The 19,020-nt window shown below is 47.0% G+C and overlaps 1 protein-coding gene across 1 annotated transcript in view; it reads right to left on the bottom strand.

Moving 5' to 3' along the window:
• PPARGC1A (PPARG coactivator 1 alpha) overlaps nt 1-18,225 on the bottom strand; it is a 647,743-nt gene extending 629,518 nt beyond the window's left edge. Inside the window, exon 1 of the mRNA XM_027047192.2 lies at nt 18,095-18,225. The gene's annotated coding sequence lies outside the window, so the exon portion shown is untranslated. The remainder of the gene's footprint in view (nt 1-18,094) is intronic.
• Nucleotides 18,226-19,020: the final 795 nt, after the last annotated feature.

Here is a 19,020-nt window from a genome sequence, read left to right as displayed (position 1 = left end):
TTTGATTAGAATCACAAATAGATCTAAGAGTAATAGTAAACGAAGATAACTGAGCTACGATAATCAGCACTTCAGCTTGGGTTCCTAATCAAATAATTCTTTGATTTTCATGATTTTGTTTAATCTATAATACCCCTTCCCAGTACATATCATAAACTTTGATTTCGTGTTTGCATAAAAATGAACAAGTATCTGCATTTGTGTTGTATCTTATCGACTAGAATTAAGTTCACCATCAAACAATGATTTCAAATTTTCCTTAAACACTCGGGCTTATCCTATTTTCTGTTCTAGCTATAGAAAATCACATGATAATTCTTTTTCAGACTACAGAACATCTCTCGGAAAGGCTGGCTAACATCTTAATCAGGCAAGACCTCAACGGCATTTTCAACAAGACTCTGCTCTACATATATGTCTGTAGGTCAGTGACTATTTGTTTTAGTTTATTCCTTCTGCCTAAATTCCAGTCGTTTTGCTCTATACCACGAAGTGCCTCAGGGACCAAGACAGTTGGACCATGCAAGGATTAATTTGATGTGTCAACTTGGCTGGGCCGTGGTACCTGCATAGGCTACCTGCATCCAGACAGTATTCTGGATGTTTCCGTAAAGGTGTTTCCTGGATGAGATTAACACTTAAATTGGTGACTTTGAGTAAAGCAGGTTACCCTCCATAATGTGGGTGGGCCTCATCCGATCCAGTTGAAGTCCCCATCAGAAGAAAGACTGATTTCTCTTCAGCAAGAATTCTGCCAGCAGATGGGTTTCAGAATCAAATAGCAACTCTTCCCTGAGTCTCTAGACTGCCAATCTACTCTGCAGATTTTGGATTTACCAGGCCTCGACCATTGCATGAACCACTTTAAGCCAATCTAATTCCTTCCCACCCACCCACTCCCACAGCCACCAAACACATATGTGGTCCTCGTGGCCATGTAGCCCCTCCCTTCCAGTAGTAGAATCTGTTCCTCCACTCCCTGAATCTGGGATGGCCTTGTGACTTTCTCTGACCAACAGAATAAGACAGAAGTAATGTTTTATAATGATAGCAAGGGGCTTCAAGAAACCTTTGGTCTTCCTCTCTCTTGCTTTTCTTGAGAACCTTGTGATCACTGCTATATGAATCAGCATGGGCTAGCATGCTGGATGATGGATACATGAAAACATGGCTCAGTCACCCCCATGGCCCAGCCAACAGCCAGCCCTCTGCCAGATAGGAGTCAGACCATCAACTGCCAGCTGACCACAGGCATCATTGAACCTAGCCAAATCCAGCAGAAGAACCACCCAACTGATCTCAGCCCACATTCCTGACCCATATAATTATGCCCTTACAAATGGTTGTTTTAACCCACAAAGTTTTGGGTGGCTTGGTATACTGCAAGAGTTAACTGAGAGGTACAATGAGTATTATTGCCTTTTACCCAGATAAGGAATTCAAGAGCAACATAATCTGGATGAGGACATATGTGACATGTTGTGCTTGAAATATCAATAGGACTGTCAAATATCCAGTTGGTTCAACAGTTCTGGAGCCCAGGAGAGAGATCTTGCCTGGAAACACAAATCTGAAAGACAAAGGCATGCATGCCACTGATTTTCATGGGTGGGTAGATTGCCACAGGAGAGCAAGCGCAGAGTTGAAATGAGATCCAGGTGGGATCCCAGGAACGACAAAGGTCAGGCAAAGCAAGAGAGTCAATGAGGGAGAGGAGGAAACCTGATGAAAGACAGGAAGATGCCACAGAAGCCAAAGGAATTTCTCAACAGACTCGAAGTCACACAAATGTCTAAAGAACGTATATGTAAACTAATATGAGTCCCCAGCAATGGGGAATTATAAAGTCATTGCCAGAAGAGCTTCAGCAAAGTAGTGGAGGCTAAAACCATTATTAAAGGGCACTAAAAAGTGAAAGGGAGGGGAGGATTTGGAAACAGTGAGTGTCTACAAGTCTCTTGCTGAGCATGGCAACAGGTTCCCTGCCCTGGAACACTAACTGCCCCTTTGCTCCAAGAATCTGTGGATTTACGTCATTAAAATGGATGGTCCTCGACAACAGCTGGGTCTTTCATGCCACTCAACAAAAGGTGACAGACAACGTCTAAAGGGAAGTGAAATGTTGATGGAGAAATTTTTCAAGCTGGGAGAGATCTTGGTACATTTATTCCTAAGTGGAGTCACAAAGGCATAACTAATGGCTCAACATCCTGGAGAGAATGGGAGGGAATGATATCCACAGGTTCAAGGAAAACTGGGGCTGGAAAGATGGAGATTTCCAGATAGGAGACCAAAAGCTGACGGAACTTATATTGGGTAATCGCAAGTCTTCACCTGGGAAGACAGCCAGGGTGGGCAGGGGAGTTGTTGACGGTGGGCAAGTGTCTGCAGTTGCAGATATGGACAGTGAGTGAGCCCGATGATCCAAACAAGGCTTCTTGAATGGCACTGAGGTGGGCGGACAATAAAATTATAGCAGCATTCTTTAACATGACTGGGTTTTTCCAATAGCAAGTCAAAAGCTTGCCTGTGGAAGCAAACCAAGGCCGTTGGTTGGACGGATCCAAGACTGAGATTTAACGGACAGATGCAGAAGGGCAAGAGATTAAGGGCTTTGAGGTTTTCTCAAGAGAATGGTTAAAGTGACATATCCTAGGATCTGGGCTGGCTAAAGGAGTGGGGGGAAAGTATGGTTGATGACCTGGGGAAAAGGGAGAGTAGCACAGGGACAGACATGTTGCAGATAAATGGGTGAGGGAGTAGGAAGGCTACGAGACTACAGTCATAGATGATTACACTGGAGTTTAAGTTTCTAGAAGCAGAGCCATTCCAAAGGACGAGGCCAGGGTGTGGGCGATGTGACTGGGCTGCCACTTGGAAGCTAAGCCACTGGGTACATTACCCGTGCACAGATGCTGAAGATCATTGGGTGGTGGCATTCGGGGTAGAGAGGAGACATGAGCCAGGTCCTGGGCCCTGAAGGACACAGGGAAGTGACATGAACATGATAAGATGGCCGGGATGAAAGGTCTGATGGGAATTTCACTGGAGGCTATGCAGGGATCATACAGTTTTGTGAGATAGTATAATGTTCTGGAAGCAACAATGGCCACAGCCTCCCTGGGCCTAAGGGATGTAAACAAATGAACGACTGCTGCCCCCTCCCCAAAATGCACTTTCTTAGGAATGAAATTTCAGTCAAGGCAAGATTTGGGGAAAGGGCATTTATACTGCCAATGGACCAAGCGTCCTAAAAAAGTCCTACTGAGAAAAGTGGCAAGGAGGTCATCTGAGAAAGGAAGTGGGGAAAGCCAGAGAGAAATGAGAATGGCCTTCATTACAGAACTTAATCATGCTGACTTTTGTACAAGAGTTTTTATTGTCATGAATATCTCTAAGATTTGTTTTGTCGGCGTCCAGACCAGACCAACAACAACGACGCATGAATGCATTGTAGTCAACATCCCTCTTCCCTTGGAATTATCTCTGGAATGACAAGACATACTGCTTACAGTCCAGGCTTATTCCTTGTGCTGAAGTTTAAGGAATTCAGTGAGAGGAACAAGAAAGATTTTTCTCTCTTTAGATCTCAACAGAACATAAGGCGGTAGATATTTGCAGAGATAGGCCCTGGAAAAAAAGAAAAAAAGTGCTCATCTGATAACCAGACTTAAATTCTTGACATAAACTATTTGCTTGGGTCACCTAACCCACATTTTGTTCTAGTAGCCCAAAGGATTTGCAAAAGCTGAAGACAAAAGGTCATCATTGTTGTGAGTATGACGTCTTGGGGTATCTGGGTGGCTCAGTCGGTTGAGCGCCTGACTCTTCATGATCTCAGGGTCATGAGATGGAACGTTGCATTGGGCTCCTCGCTGGGCGTGGCGCCTGCTTAGGATTCTGTCTCCCTCTCCCTCTGCCCCTCCCCTACTCATGCATGTGCACATGTACGCGTGCTCCCTCTCTCTCTCAAAAAAGAAAGAAAAAAAAAGAGTATAACCTCTTGACTGATACAGTCATTAAAGAAAGGTTTATTTTGAAGTTTCCAAACAGGCAAAGAAAATACTGTACTATGAAGATTCGTTATATAATAGCCTCCACCTGGGAACTTAACAAATAGCTACTCGGAGTGTTAAGTTGGTGCTTCTTTTCTGAGAAGCAAGTAACACAAAAGTCTTAAAATGTTTATGCCCTTGGACCTGACAGTCCTACCACTTGGTATTACCCTAAAGAAATAATCATAGATATGCCCCCAGGTTCAGTCATAATTGGCAACAAGCTAAATACCCAGTATTTAGGAGGATGGTTAAATAAATCGTCCTAGGGGCGCCTGGGTGGCTCAGTCGGTTAAGCGTCCGACTTCAGCTCAGGTCACGATCTCACGGTCCGGGAGTTGGAGCCCCGCGTCAGGCTCTGGGCTGATGGCTCAGAGCCTGGAGCCTGCTTCCGATTCTGTGTCTCCCTCTCTCTCTGCCCCTCCCCCGTGCATGCCCTGTCTCTCTCTGTCTCAAAAATAAATAAAATGTTAAAAAAATTTTTTTTAAATAAAAAAATAAAATAAATTGTCCTATAATCGCACAATGGAATACTACAGAGCCATTAAAAGGGACACAAAGGCATATGAAATACTGCACGGCAGTTGGGTATGATTTATTGGGCTAAAATCAGGTTACAAAAATACACAGGATACCAATTCAAAAATGAAATCTGAAGGCTAAGAACACAGTAGAGAAGTGTATATGTTAAAATATCACCTGTGACTATCTTTAGGTATTTGCATTATGTACGGTTTTGATTTTCCTCTCTTTTCTTTACTTTCTTAGGAAAATTTTCCAAAACAAAAATGTTATCGATAAGAAAAATTAATGATATGTTTTTATCAGTTTCCTGGCAGCTGATATTCAAAAACAGTGCCCCAGAAAACAAGTTTACACACATTTTTTTTTAATTAGGTAGCAAAATATAAAGGAGGAAAGTATTCCCTGCACTTGAAAATGCAGGACAACAGAGGTATTAGTCCTAATTTTGAAGGAAAGGGCCTTTGGGGTTGGTACTTAAAGGAGAACATTCCTGCCCCTCTATGGTCTGACCATTTTTGAATTAGGGGCTGATATCTTGAAATTCCCATAACGAGCCCAGGTTTATTTCTCTATTGAAATGATTGATAAAGATTTTAGTTAGCACCTATTTCATGTTCAACAGTGTGTTTAATGTTGTGGGGGGTGCAAACAATGTTATAAAAAAAGAAAAACACACGGCACTTACAAATCAACTAAGAAAAAAACTAGCTATTTACATACAATGCAGGCATAAAAGCGCTAGTAACAACTAGCATTTGAGCAGTGCTTACTGTTTAGAAAGACTTCTTCATCGGGGAGCCTGGGTGGCTCAGTCGGCTCGGCTCAGGTTGTGATCTCACTGTTTGTGAGTTCGAGCCCCACATCAGGCTCTTTGCAGTCAAGCACGAAGCCCGCTTCAGATCCTCTGCCCCCCTCTCTCTCCGCCCCTTCCCCTCTCTCACAGCCCCTCCCCCCTCTTTCTCTCTCAAAACTAAACATTAAAATAAAGGCTTACTTACTATATATGCCCAAATCTGTGAGGCATTTTCCCAAAATTCTCCAGAAAGGAGGGCTATTCGAGTATTTCCGAAGGCTCTCATATTATAGGACATTCTCTAATTACTTTATTTAAACAACTAAGTAATGCTTGGGGAAGACTCATTAGCCTGAAATGACCTCAGTCAATGCTTGTTTGGGATGCTTTGAGAGGTCACTTGATGGAATCCATTACGGCGGAGGCAAAGAGATTTAATACAGATTTAGTCCTTGCTCCTGGAGTGAGGCCCCACAATGCAAACGTTTAATATCGTTGTAAGCAAGCATTTTAAAAATAACTACTTAAGTGAGAATAATGTCTATTTATTTAACATTTACTTTATTTCTGGGTCTGTTTTCCGTGCTACTATAATACAAAAATGGTTTCCCTTTTCGGAAAGCATACCCTCCTTCCACCATAATGATAATGACTAAGACAGAACTTTACAGTTTACAAACACTCCCCAAAAACATCATCACACTTGATTATCCTAGAACAGTAAAAGAATGGATACGGCCAAAATCTCGGAAGAATGAACGAGCACGTTCCCTTTCACGCACGTACCCAAGGAATCAGCCCACTCTTCTCTAGCAACGTGGTCGTTAGGACTAGTTTAATTGGGGGAAATAATTTTTCAATTATTTCTCATGCAATTGTGTAGCAGATCAAAAAATCCACTAGCAATGGAGTCCTACTTCCTAAAAATAACAAGCCTTTGATAAACATTGTAAAGATGATTCCATCCCCTTTTACAATTTTTTGGCTCTTTTCACAAAGCTATGTAAGCCTTTCAGTCTGACATCACACAAAGAAAGAAGTAAAAGATTGCATTAGCACAGCTGCACAGGCCCAGAGTGTGGCCCCAACTTCAGATGCTATTTTACTCTCTAGGTCGGGTGACTCATTTTAACCCAGAAAAAGGTTAGGAATCTATTAAAGTTCAAGAAGATCCAAAATAAAATCTTACGTTTGACTTACTAGTTAAACTGTTCTCTTGACATTGTCAACAGAGCGGATTTTGAATGATGCATAGATCCTCCCTTTCCAGCGAAGTTTCAAAGCTTGCTTGCTTGTGACAGAACAGGGTGGAAAGCAAGTCTTGGATCTGGATTACTCACAGGATCCAGCTCTGCCAGCTCCTTCCCTTTGCTGAGTAAGAGAGAAGGAGGGGAGCCGCTGGAGGGAGATTCACCCTGGGAAGGCCCCACTTGTAAATTTCCAAAGTCACACATGAGTTTCAGGACAGACCTCGCCCCCTTCACCTGGTCTTACTGTAGACATTCTTTTTCTTTCTTGACACCTTGCAGTTTAAAGGGAGTGAGGGGGGCGCCTGGGTGGCTCAGTCGGTTGAGCGTCCGACTTCGGCTCGGGTCATGATCTCGCGGTCTGTGAGTTCAAGCCCCGCGTCGGGCTCTGTGCTGACGGCTCAGAGCCTGGAGCCTGCTTCGGATTCTGTGTCTCCCTCTCTCTCTGCCCCTCCCCTGCTCATGCTCTGTCTCTCTCTGTCTCAAAAATAAATAAAAACGTTAAAAAAAAAATTAAAAAAAAAAATAAAGGGAGTGAGGCAAGGAGCACCTGGGTGGCTCGGTCGGTTGAGTGACCGCCTTGGGCTCAGGTTCATGATCTCACGGTTCCTGAGTTCAAGCTCCACATCGGGCTCTCTGCTGTCAGGTGCAGAGCCTGCTTGGGATCCTCTGTCCCCACCTCTCTCTGCCCCTCCCCCGCTCGTGCACATGCTCGCACGTGCTCTCTCTCAAAAATAAATGAATAAATCAGTAAGTAGGATGAGGACGGATGGATGTATGGATAAATAGACAAATAGTAGATGACAGATTCATGACATGTGTGTATGTATGGATATAGATACAAAAAGACTTCTATGATATAAATTACACACATACCATATATGTCACATGATCTACGTCTTGCCTACTAAATTAAAGCTCCTTGAGGGGCACCTGGGTGGCTCAGTCAGTTACGCATCCGACTTCGGCTCAGGTCATGATCCCGTGGTTCATGGGTTCGAGCCCCCTGTGGGGCTCTGTGCTGACAGCTCAGAGCCTGGACCTGCTTCCGATTCTGTGTCTCCCTCTCTCTCTGCCCATCCCCTGCTTGCTTTCTCTCTCTCTCTCTGTCAAAAATAAATGAACATTAAAAAAAAAATTAAAGCTCCTTGAGGGCAGGGACACCACATTGCAGGCACAAAATAAGTCTTGAATGAAAACAAATCGCCATAAAACCCTTCACACCTACTCCTTGACAAATTCCTCCCATGTTTTCTTTCTGCCAGAAATACTCCCTCTGCCCCACTACCGTCCTTACTATACTCACCTGCCCAAATTCTCTCCATTTTTCCAAGTCCAAATGAAATGTCACTACCTTCTTAAAACCTTCTGTGATTCTGCCAGGCAAGAGTAAACTCTCCCTCATCCTAATGACCATAGATAGCACTATTCTCTGCTCCTTTCTTAAAGCATTTTCTAAGCTTCTCTGTGGCAGAGAGGTGATGCCCGGCTTGTGTCCCAGAACCATGCCGAAGGAAACATGTTTGACCCCTCTTCGATTCTCCTCTCATCCACTGGCTCATCCACCTGAAGGCAGCCGAGCAAGGTGGTTAAAACGGGTGCTGGGAAGCCAGACACAATAGGCAAAAATCCCGGGTGGACCACTTACGAGCTGTGGGATCTCTGTGCCTCAGTTGCCTCACTGGTGACAGGTAATATGTCATACTAATAACTGGGGCGCCTGGGTGGCGCAGTCGGTTAAGCGTCCGACTTCAGCCAGGTCACGATCTCGCGGTCCGGGAGTTCGAGCCCCGCGTCGGGCTCCGGGCTGATGGCTCGGAGCCTGGAGCCTGCTTCCGATTCTGTGTCTCCCTCTCTCTCTGCCCCTCCCCCGTTCATGCTCTGTCTCTCTCTGTCCCAAAAATAAAAAACGTTGAAAAAAAAATGTTTTTAAATAAAAAAAATATATATATGTCATAACCAATAATAGTGCCCACCTCATAGGGTTATTCTGATGACTAAATGAGTTAATCCACATAAGGCACTTTAGAAGGTTTCTGGAATGTTGTAGTAAGTGTTCAGTACATGGATTCTATTACTATTGACTCAATATAATTTATTAAGAATCCACCATGTGCCAGGCACTCCACTAGGCTGCCGCATCAGTAGGGACTCTATAAATATTTGAGGACGGACTGATAAGACCTAACATTGACTCAGCCAATAGCATCTTTTCACCTTTACAAGTGTTCTCGGAGATGGGTATCATTATTCCTACTTCTACGCGGGAGCAAATGGAGTCTCTTCTGCCCTGAACTGCACAAGCACCTATCTCGCGGGTAAAAAGTCTCCATAGGGTTCGCCTCACAAGCCCTCCAACTTCTAGAGGTTTTTGGGGTTTTTTTTTTTTCCCATCCCCTCCTGCAGCTCCCTCGACTTCACACGAAGCATCTATTTTAGCATCTGTTCAGCCTGACTCCTGTCATTAGATACATTCTTGTGTGTTTATAATGCACCACTGATTTGTTTCAGACTCAATCGTGGGATCTAAAAATAAAGTGATGTTGAACATATTTCTTTGCATATTAACTTTAAAGAAATAGATTAATCTTAGGAATAATCAAAAACGAATGAACCACTCAGCTTGTAGCAGTTACCAAAAAAAATTAAAATTAAAATTAAAAGCTCTCAGATTCCCACTTTTCCTCCTTTATCCTTTCTGAATTTATTAATTTAAGTATATCCTTCATAACTTCTCATTTTAAAAATTAAGAGGTCTAGTGAGCTTATGGTAACCCAATCATGCTCTTCCCTGGAGACGCTTAAACGAAGGCAGGATTCATTTATTCTTCGAGTCAAATTCCCGTTTTCAAAACTGACATTGCAGAATTGCCCTCATCATCCTGAGATGGAACAAAGAACAATAAATAAGGTGACACATGTAATGGCATACAGTATTGTATGTAACGTAATGGCACATATATTTTTCTGAAATTTCAGCCATTTATCCAACACATCTGTTCTGTGTGTCTACTACAGGCTAGACACGAGGAAGGATCTAGAACCAAGGCAGGTGAGGTGCCTTCCCCCAGGGGGGCTCCTGGGTAGTGTGGGAGGTGAGCCGGCACATAAACCAGGACAAGACAAGACACTACAGGACAGGTAGGAGAAGGCGCATAAGCAGTGCAAAGAGACATTAATTCCTGCTGAAGCAACAATACGATTCGTCAATTTCATAAACCATTTTGAATGTTTCCCCCTTCAACAAAGACTCACACACGCACACACCCTTTTAAACTATTTGCTTCTTTTCTTTCTTTGGAACCTGAAAACACTGTCAATCATCAGCCCTTGGGTGTTTATCTTAAGCCGTCAACTAGGTCTGGTGACACCCCGTTTTATTCAAGTCAACATTTCCCTATTAGTGAGAAGGGGTTGCCTATGCAAATACCCATGCATTCTGGGGGCAGCACTAAATAATGAGGGAAAGTGCAGTTTATAAAACGCAGTCATTCCACACCACATTTCCTTTTGGAAGAGGGAGGGCTACAGTCGACTGTGAACAATTACCAAATTGTCAATGGAATTCAATAAATGTTGTTTAAAAAAACTAATTATTTGTTACAATAACCAGCTACTATTGCCACTTTGTATTTGGAGGTTTGTAAACTGCTTCCATTTGAAATGTAATTGATTCCATTTTTATCATTTGTTCAAGTTTATGTGGTTGTTCTCCTCCTAAGAGATGATAACATCTATTTTCAGCAAATTATACATTATAATTCCTCATCCAAAAGCCGTAACAGAAAACAAAATGCTAATTTATGCTGTAAACGAAACTACAGAATCATAATCACTCATTGTTAACATTAGGGACTAAACTTCTACTGGAAATAATAAATTGGAGCAAACTGTGGTAGGGGTTGCTGGTTGAGACTTTTCTTTCTTTTTCTTTGTGCCTCTTGTTTTGCTTTGTCGTTACACAACCAACACACTTTTTCTAATACGCTTTCAGGCAAGAGATGACACGGATGTTCTGTATTCTCCCGGACAGGAGCCAAAGGCTCCCTTTTGCCCCTTAGCTATATCACCTGAAGTTCTAGATTTCAAATCTACCGGAAGAAGGTAATGCTCACAAAGCAATCAGAGGTGCCCGCAAAAGAGGAGACGCATATCAGAACTGCACACCTGCTCTTCCACATCTCATTAAGCTTCCAAACTTACATTTCCCTTGACGTCAGCGATCACTCTCCCCATTTTCTCCTGCCCCCACCCCCCACCCCATGCCTCTCCTCTAGGGCGATTCTTCTGCAACACTTTGCTGTCGAGGGGAGCCTTCCCCCCGCGGCAAGCTTCCCCTCTGCATCAGGGACTATGCGAAATCTAAAAACAATCAAACGGAAATCCAGTAACTTTAACGAATCAGGTCAATTCTTACTAAGACAAAAATCAGGGGAGGGCGTATCTGTGACCATATTCCAGACACTGCCTTCCTTAAATAGCTAAGTTCAAGGGAAACGCGGGTAGCATCACCTATTGGCATTTCTCCTTTCCTTTTTTCCACAAACATTCTCCAAGAGAAAACTATTTAAATGTAATTATTATATCAAAAACGTGAATTCTTTGAACGGACCAAAAAGTCACACTGCCTTCTAGAGTAAATCACTTTTCTGCTGCCCTTTTATTTAATGTCGGCTGCTGTCCACATTTACCTCTTCACCGGCAAAGTGTGATCATTGATTTCCTATGGTCTCTCTGGAAGGAAGTTCTGCTTCCTTGATGATGACTACAAAGGGTAGGTGACCCCATTCTCATTCCAATGCAAACCGTGCACTTTTACATTTCCGCTAGGGCCACAGGAATGTGAAAATACCGAGAAACTGCCCTCTTCCTAGAGACTGTCTTGCTGTAACTACTGACATTTAATGTTTTCCCTCCCCTTCCCACGACTGCATTTTGGAAGATCACAATATAAGGGATGAACCACGAAAAGCCCTGAGGTTCACGATGGACAGAAACGTTAGATGCATGATTCAATGCAAAAGACACCTGTTATAACATGACCATCCTGAAAAAGATAAGTTTGGGACTAAATTGAAAATATAACCGTATACAGGGCAACTCAACATGATATGGGTTTGCTTACATAATGAGAGTAAGTTTATGCCTATATATGTATGTATACATATATACATATATATATATACATGCATATGATACATGACACATAGATCCTACATAAACTCACACAAATACACACACATATGATAGGATTTTCATGATGCATCTGAGTGATTATTTATAAAACTATTCTATTCATGAATCTTAAAATTACATTTGTTCTGTAGAGTGTTATTACACTGATACTCACATATATTTGTAATGGGTCCTCCACTAAGTCATAATTATCTGAGGTTGGGAGCTGGCAATCTAAAGACCCTATCTCTCAAACTGAATCAACCATTCAAACCAAAAAAAAAGGGGGAGGGGGCAAACTGAAAACATTTAGTCCATCACCAAGAAAAAAGAAAAGCATCAGGTGGTTGCGGTTGGTTTTGCTGAAACAGAAGACTTCATCTCATTTACCAAAGAGAATCTTACCCGGTTATGTAAATGACCAGAAAAAAAAATGGACAAACTTGGGCAAACACAGGCGATCTTCACTATTTCATGAAGCTGGGAAATGAAGGACACCATCACAAACTTGCTAGACATGTACCTGCAGCCACGTGATGTCTTACACTGTACTGGAGAGTAAGTAGTGTGGAGAGAAAGAATTAGTTGGTACTCTGAGCTCTGAAACCAGACTGGCTAGAGGAGACCCTAGGTTCGCCCCTACCCAGCACTGAGAGACAAAGTATTTAACTCTGTGCCTTATTTTCTGCATCTATCAAATGGGAACGATAACAAAAGTACCTCATTCGTATGTTGTCTTGGAGACTAAAGGATTCAAATACTCGCAGAGTGTTTGGAACAGCATTAAAAAACAGCAGCTCTCATCACTGCTGCTTGGTTCCTAAGTTTCAGGTTACCAGAATTTTACAAGGAAAAGCAAACAGTATTTCCAAGCTGGTGCCTTAATTAAGGAAGCCAGCCATACAGGAAGACCCCCAAGAAACCCAAAATATTACAAAAGTCTCTTTCACTCTTCTATCCACCGAGGAGACACCCAACGTTGGGAAAACGGGGGTCATGTGAGCCAGATTTAGAAAATGTACTTCTAAAATGTATTTAAAGTAAATATATAGAAATGCACCTAAAAATGACTTTGCAGTTCATCCGCACATCTTCAGGAAAATAAAAATGTTTAAAGTGCATAGAAACCCAGTTTAGGGGAGCCTGGGTGGTTCAGTTGGTTAAGCGTCCGATTTCGGCTCACGTCAGGATCTCGCAGTTTGTGAGTTCGAGCCCCGCATGGGGCTCTGTGCCGACAGCTCAGAGCCTGGAGCCTGCTTCGGATTCTGTGTCTCCTTCTCTCTGCCCCTCCCCCACTTGTGCTCCGTCTCTCTCTCTATCAAAAATAAATAAATGTAAAAACAAAAAAAAATTTAGAAACCCAGTTTGTATCTTTGGAACTTTAAGATACTGGTTTTCCAACAACCTTGTACATGCAGGACGTTCCCAAGTCTTGGCTCATCTCCGTGGATCCAAACATTGTTACTACTTTGAGAATTATGAAACAACCAGGAAAGAAGAAAAGAGTATTGAATTCTTTATAGTACTTGGATTGGATGGGAAAGAAGCGTTCCTCAGTGGGCTGCTTTCTGCTTGGCTATCCACATTCATGGAAGTTCTGCCAAGCCAAAAAAAAAAAAAAAAAATAGGCAGTCAGCACAAGCTTTCAACAACTTACCCACATCCATTAATGATTCTGCATTGAAACTTCTATCCTGCCTGAAAAGATAGAGTGAGTAGAAAGAATTGCAGATGCTGGCTAACAAAACTCCAGGGCCAAATTCAAAACAGTCACTGCCTACTCTGGAAAGCTAGTGTGTGTCCATATAAGGATGCCATTTTATATTTCGAGTCTGGAAAATCTGAGGGAGAGGCAGGGGCTGGGGGAGGGGGCAAGAAAAGCCAAGAAGCATAGTCGAGTCTGGTGGTCGCAGGTCTCTTCACAAACTCAGGTTAGGCTATCCAGTAACCGAAGAACTGGGCAATCGGGTGAGTAACGTCAGATGTCTGGCCTCGTGGATTGGCTCCATTTTTCACTTCCCACTGATTGATTCAATATCATACAGACCCGGCCTGCCTTGATTTGGGCTCACACAGTGACAACCAAATAAAGGTGACCTAGGTCCACGCTGCAAGCAGTAATGACCACTCTACCTTCCGCATCATGATGGAGACTCAAACCACCACAGGAGAGCCTTGCAGGTTAAAAAGCACAACAGAAAAAGATAATGCTGGGTTTTGGAAGCTCACACTACTGCCATCCCTAGGCGTGAAACTGTAAATTAAAGAATGGTCTGCTGTCTGCTGCACTGAGCCAACTCAGAGACATTTCACATACACACTTTAATTGGGGTTTTCATCTGAATCGAAGAAATAAATTCCACCTAAGCAGATGCTTCCCACACACACACACACACACACACACTCGCACGATGGTATGTTTTGCACATTGGCAAGTGGGTGCAAACGATCTGCAACATGGTCTATTCAGATATAAGATGGAATTTCCCAGTTTTTAAATGGTAACAGATGCAGTTTCGGCTCTGATACACATCGGGCTCTCTCCCAAAATATCACCCTGATCCCCCCTCCCCCAGCCTGAGTGCTAAAATGTCACAGAGAAGCCTGAACACCTTGGAGTCAACAATCATTCGTGGTTGGGTTTCTGTTTTTGTTCTGGGGTTCGGTAGTGAAAAAATGCCCCAGTTGTTTCCAAATTTCTAGATTTCTATATAAAGAGCCCCCATCCTCATTATTTTTTTTCACTTGCTTGTTTATAACTAGAGGTGTCATAATCATGTTTCTTGTGAAAATGAACGTAATCAAAATGCCTTGTGATTCCAGGAAAAGAGCTTCTTAGGGAGACATGCCTGCCTGTTATTGATGTTGTAAAAAGGCTCCTTTTACATGGTATTAGATGTCGAGAGCACATCATATTGATCTAGAAATAAAAAGCTTGATTTTTTTTTTTTTAGTACAGTCAACCCTTACGTTCATGAGCACTTTGTAACACCAGGAAGATGGTTTTATTTTTAATTGAGGTAGAGTAAACAAATTATATTTGAAGAGCAAAGCTATTTTTAGGGAGTGGAGGGTTTGTAAGCTTTTTTGGCAGGAATTCAGGTAAAAATCATGAATAAGTCTCACTCTCTCAAATTTGGCCCAGGCCTCCCCATAGCAGCCCTGCCTGAGTCCAAGATGAGATTTAGTGTTGCCTTTGGTTTTGTTTGTTTGTTTTTCCTTTTTCGACGAAGAACAGTTAGGGGCAGGCTACTCGGTCATGTGCCCATGCCCCACCGCTGCAAATGTGAACTGGAGAGCACTAAGGACCTAGCTTCTTAGGCACATAGCTGCATCCCTGGAAAATGGTGATCCGGCCGCGCTGGAAACCGCAAACCCCGGCAAGACGCACTGCCTGGCCGCGTTCACCACCAGAGATGAAGGCTTCGGTAGCACTTGAGGGCACCCTTCTCTAATGAGGTACATCTCTCGTTTGTTTCTGTACTTTATCGTCAAGTTCACACCGCACCACTGGAAGAGAGATCAATATTGCAAATAATCTCCCTCTCCCCACCATACAATCCAGCCCGCGAGCTAATCATCCTCCACAGAGCAGCGCCAGCTGCTTTATCAGAAATTCTTTCCGATTTTCTTAGCAACACGAGTCTCCCTTTCTAGAAGAAAGATCTTGCCTTTTGGGAAAATGCTTTTCCAAATCAAGTTAAACTAACTTTACCCGAGGAAACCGATAGGTTTCCTCTTTATAAATGCCGCGCCCCCCCCACCCCCCGCTTCTCTGGCTCCCTCTTTCCTTTACTCCGATCCTGCCCCCTCTCCCCTCCCTCTCGCCCACCTCCTACGGTTTCCAAGGAGTTTGCACGTGACTGCCAGTCTTGCAAATTCGGGCCACGGCCCTACGCTCTTTAAACGCTCACTAACGACTTGTTCCCTATCTCCTTAAAGATGTTGCCAAAGCTCGCATCGCTGTAAAGCTGTCTCACTGCGAGTTTCCTTCCATCCTTTTTCTCTCTTTTCAGAGGCGAACGCAGTGCCTGAGTTTCGCGGCCTCGAGATACAGGTCGGAGGTACGCGCCTGGAAACTTATCCTAACGCATCCGACTCCGGGATTGGGGGGCGCGGCGCTGCCGAGGAATCCCGAGTCCCGAATCCCCGCCGGGCTCGTGCGGGCTGTGCGCTTCAAGCCTTTCCTACTCGTCTCGGTCCTTAAAGGCGAGCAGGGGTTGGTTTCTGACTCATCGACAATCACACACACACACACACACACACACACACACACGAGCGCGGACGCCCGCTCCTGGAGAGCTGGAGTTGGGTCGTTGGCCCTCGACTACCCGGAGCCAGTGCGGGTTAGCACGCAGAGCACGGGGTCCCGCAGGACCCGGGTGATGGTCTGAAGAAAGCCCCCCTGCACCGGCCGTGGGCAGCCACGGCACCCCTCGAGTCCCCCAACTCCAGCGCCAGCCCGACCACCCTGGCAGTTTCTTCAAGTTTCTACTCACAGCGGGGCCTCCCCTTTCCCGGCTGCCTCGCCCCAAACCCCCCACTGCACGCGCCTGGACAGCCCTCTCGCCCCATCCGCAGCTCCGCGCCGGGCGCGCTTCCCGGGGGCCGCCCAGACGCCCCCACCCGCGGCGGCGGCCCGGCGGTCTGGCCGGAGCTCGCCGCCGCCTCCCGCTGCTGCTGCCGCGGAGGCAGGAGCCTCTCCAAGGCTCCCGGACCGCCCTTATGTATTATTCACTCGGATGGCCGCGGCGCGTTCTGGGGAGCCCTCGCCGGAGACGCCAGGGCTTCGCCCGGCAACTACTAGTTTGGAGATTTCCGTTTCTTCGAAACTGGGGGTGATGCGGGGGGCGGCGGAGCGCATTTTTCGGTTGTTTTGCTTCGGGGGTTTGGCTTTTCAGCCTGGAGCTCACAGGAGCGCGCTGCGCCCCGGGCCCGGGAGGGAGCGAGCCAGAGCCGGCGAGTGCGGCGGGCAGCCCCGCGAGCGGCCGAGGCTGGCGGGCAGGCTGGGGAGAAGAGACGCCGCGGCGGCCCCGTGAGCCGGGCCGAACCGAGCTGTTTTCGTCGACACCCCCAACCCCCGCCGCCCGGCTCCCCCCGCGGCGCGCACTCCGCCGGGCTCGGGAATCCCCAGCGCCCGGAGCCCCGACCGCCCACCGAGTTGCTGCTGCCTTTCACCATTGCTCCTTCACCTCTCCTCCGGCCCCAACTTTCCCCAGCCAGGACATGCGCGGGTGCGCGCGCGCGCGTGCACACACGCGCGCGCACGCACACACACACACACACACACACACACACACACCTCCCCTCCCTCGACTCCAGCTCCACTTCCCCGTGTAGTTTGGAGATGACAGATGCCTGTAGACTTTCACCAAACAAGCGGTGGGGGCAGCAGACTACAACAGTTATTTAATTAAAAGGCATTTTTCCTCTCTCTCTTGCTCGCTCTGGCTCTCAGAATAGCTTTTGCACCCCTAGACCCTGAGCACAGTCCTGTCTCTCCAGGTTATCCGTGGCCGGCTAACACCCATCTCCTTCCACGCCCCCCCTTCCGGCGTCCACCTCCAGCTTCCCCAGCCCCTCCACCTCGGAGTCACACCGACATGCACACCTAGAGGCCGGCGGCGGGGAGCGTCGAGGGCACGATGCAGCCGGACTGCATTGCACAGTCATCAAAGTTAAGTGTGTGTGTTTGTGGGGTGCCTGTGCGCGCCATGGGAAGCGCGGGGTCATGGGCGCCGGAGCATCCACTCTGCCCCCCCACCCCCGCCTCCGCGGGGTCAGGGGACGCCTCCACTTGAGATTGCAGCCATTTTAGGGAAAGAGATAGCTCCGGGCCCGGGGGAGTGGAAGGGGAACAGCACGTCGCGGGGGACTCACAGCTCCGCAGCCCCTCGGCGCAACTGGAGGGCGGGCAGGCGCCGGGCGCACAGGGGCGCGGCGCCCGCGGCGACTTGGGGAAGGTTGCGCTCGAGTTCCCCGGTTTTGCCAGGAGTTGTTCGGGGTAACGTGCCGGCTCCTGCCTCTTTCTCGGGTTCCCGCTGGGCTGGGAGGTGGGGGGGGTAGGGAGGCAGATTGGGCATGGGAGGGACGCGACCGCCCCTGGAGACTGAAGAGCTGGCGCTGGGGAAGAGGGGCACCTCCTCTCGCCGCTTGGCACTGACCCAGACAGTGCGACCCACTTGGCCCCCCAGCCTCCCCACCCCCCTCCCAAGCCTCTGCCTCCCCGCCGAGTGCCAAGTGAGCGCGCGGCAGGGGGCACAGGGCGCGACGCCGCCGGGCCCCGAGCCACCCCTTACCTGGTTGGAAGGGGTTTCCCAGGAGGAGCCGTAGTTGTAAAAGAAGGAAGAGAAGAAGGTGTCTTCCGACAGCCCGCAGCCCGCCATGCTCTGGATGCAAATAAAATGAGGAAAGAAAAAAAAAAAAAAAAAAGCACACACACAAAAGCAACCCAAAATTTTCAAAATCAAATTAAACCAATAAGCGAAGAACAAATTCTCTTGAAAATAAAGAAAAGGAGGGGGAAGGGAACGGCAAAGGGAACGCAAACTCTCGGCGGTGCTCGCTCTCCGGGTGAGGAGGGATGCTCGGGCTGCCGCCGCCGCCGCCGCCTTCTCAAGACGGTACCTACAGAGGTTCGTCCTGACTTGGGCAGCCGCCGCCGCCGCCGCCTGTGCCGGCTGCGTGTGTGCGCGCGTGTGTGTGCGTGTGCGTGTGTGTGGTGTGTGCGCGCAGAGCGAGAGACCGCAGGGGAAGCGAGAGGGCGAGAGAATGAGCGAGCCGGGATGGAGGGCGCAGAGGCAGAGCGGGCGGGCGGGCGTGTGCGCGCGGGGGTGCGTGCGTGTGTGTGTGCGCGCGTGTGGCTGGGTGTGCGTCTGTTTGGGGAGCTCACCGGAGAGCCGGGGCCGTCACGTGGGCGCGCTGACTCCGCCGGCTGCCGGGGACAGCCTGTACTACAGCCCCGGCCACTAAATCAGCCCGCGCCGCCAGACCTTTGCAGCCCCCCCCCCTCCACCCGGCTCCCCGCACGGCTGGCCGCGCGCGCTCCGGGACGGCAGGGGGCGCGGGTGCGGCCCCGGGCAGGTGGGCGCGCGGGGAGGGGGAGAGGAAGATGCCCGCGGAGACGCACATGTCCCTCGCTACGCCCCGCACCCTCCTAGCGAGCCTTCCTCCCGCCCTCTTTTGAAGATTTTTTTTTTTTTTTAATTCCTAAAATTGCTTTCCC

Source organism: Acinonyx jubatus, chromosome B1 (genome assembly GCF_027475565.1).
Source record: "Acinonyx jubatus isolate Ajub_Pintada_27869175 chromosome B1, VMU_Ajub_asm_v1.0, whole genome shotgun sequence".
Taxonomy (NCBI): Eukaryota; Metazoa; Chordata; class Mammalia; order Carnivora; family Felidae; genus Acinonyx; species Acinonyx jubatus.
The sequence above is the reverse complement of the archived record's forward strand: the minus strand, read 5'-3'. Positions and strand labels throughout refer to the sequence as shown.